Source organism: Solanum pennellii, chromosome 1, assembly GCF_001406875.1.
Source record: "Solanum pennellii chromosome 1, SPENNV200".
NCBI classification, from domain to species: Eukaryota; Viridiplantae; Streptophyta; class Magnoliopsida; order Solanales; family Solanaceae; genus Solanum; species Solanum pennellii.
In genome coordinates, this window is record NC_028637.1 from 82,206,644 (window position 1) to 82,207,116 (window position 473).

Genomic DNA, 473 nt, shown 5'->3' on the forward strand with positions numbered 1-473 from the left:
GAATCCTGTCTTAAGGCTTTTGGTGAGTTGAAAGAAAAGTTGGTTTCTGCACCTATCATTATTTCTCCGGATTGGAGCAAGCCATTTGAGGGAATGTGTGATGCTAGTGGGGTTGCTCTTGGTGTGGTATTGGGGAAAATAAGGGACAAAATCCTTCATCCCATTTATTATGCTAGAAAAGCCTTAAATGAGCCCAAAAGAACTACACTGTTACTGAGCAAGAGCTCCTTGCAATAGTCTTTACTTTTGAGAAATTTTGCTCCTATTTTCTTGTAACTAGGGTTATAGTGCATACTGATCTGTGACAACCCCCTCGGGATCCACATATTCAGGTATTGTCTCTGCCATGGGCGGCCATTCGCTCTTTTAATCCCCTCTTATTGGCATGCAGCCTCAAGGGAGAATCGAACCCGTGACCTATGGCTCCTTTACATCCCTCCCAAGGAGATCGCCTCTTACCAATTGATCTGCAG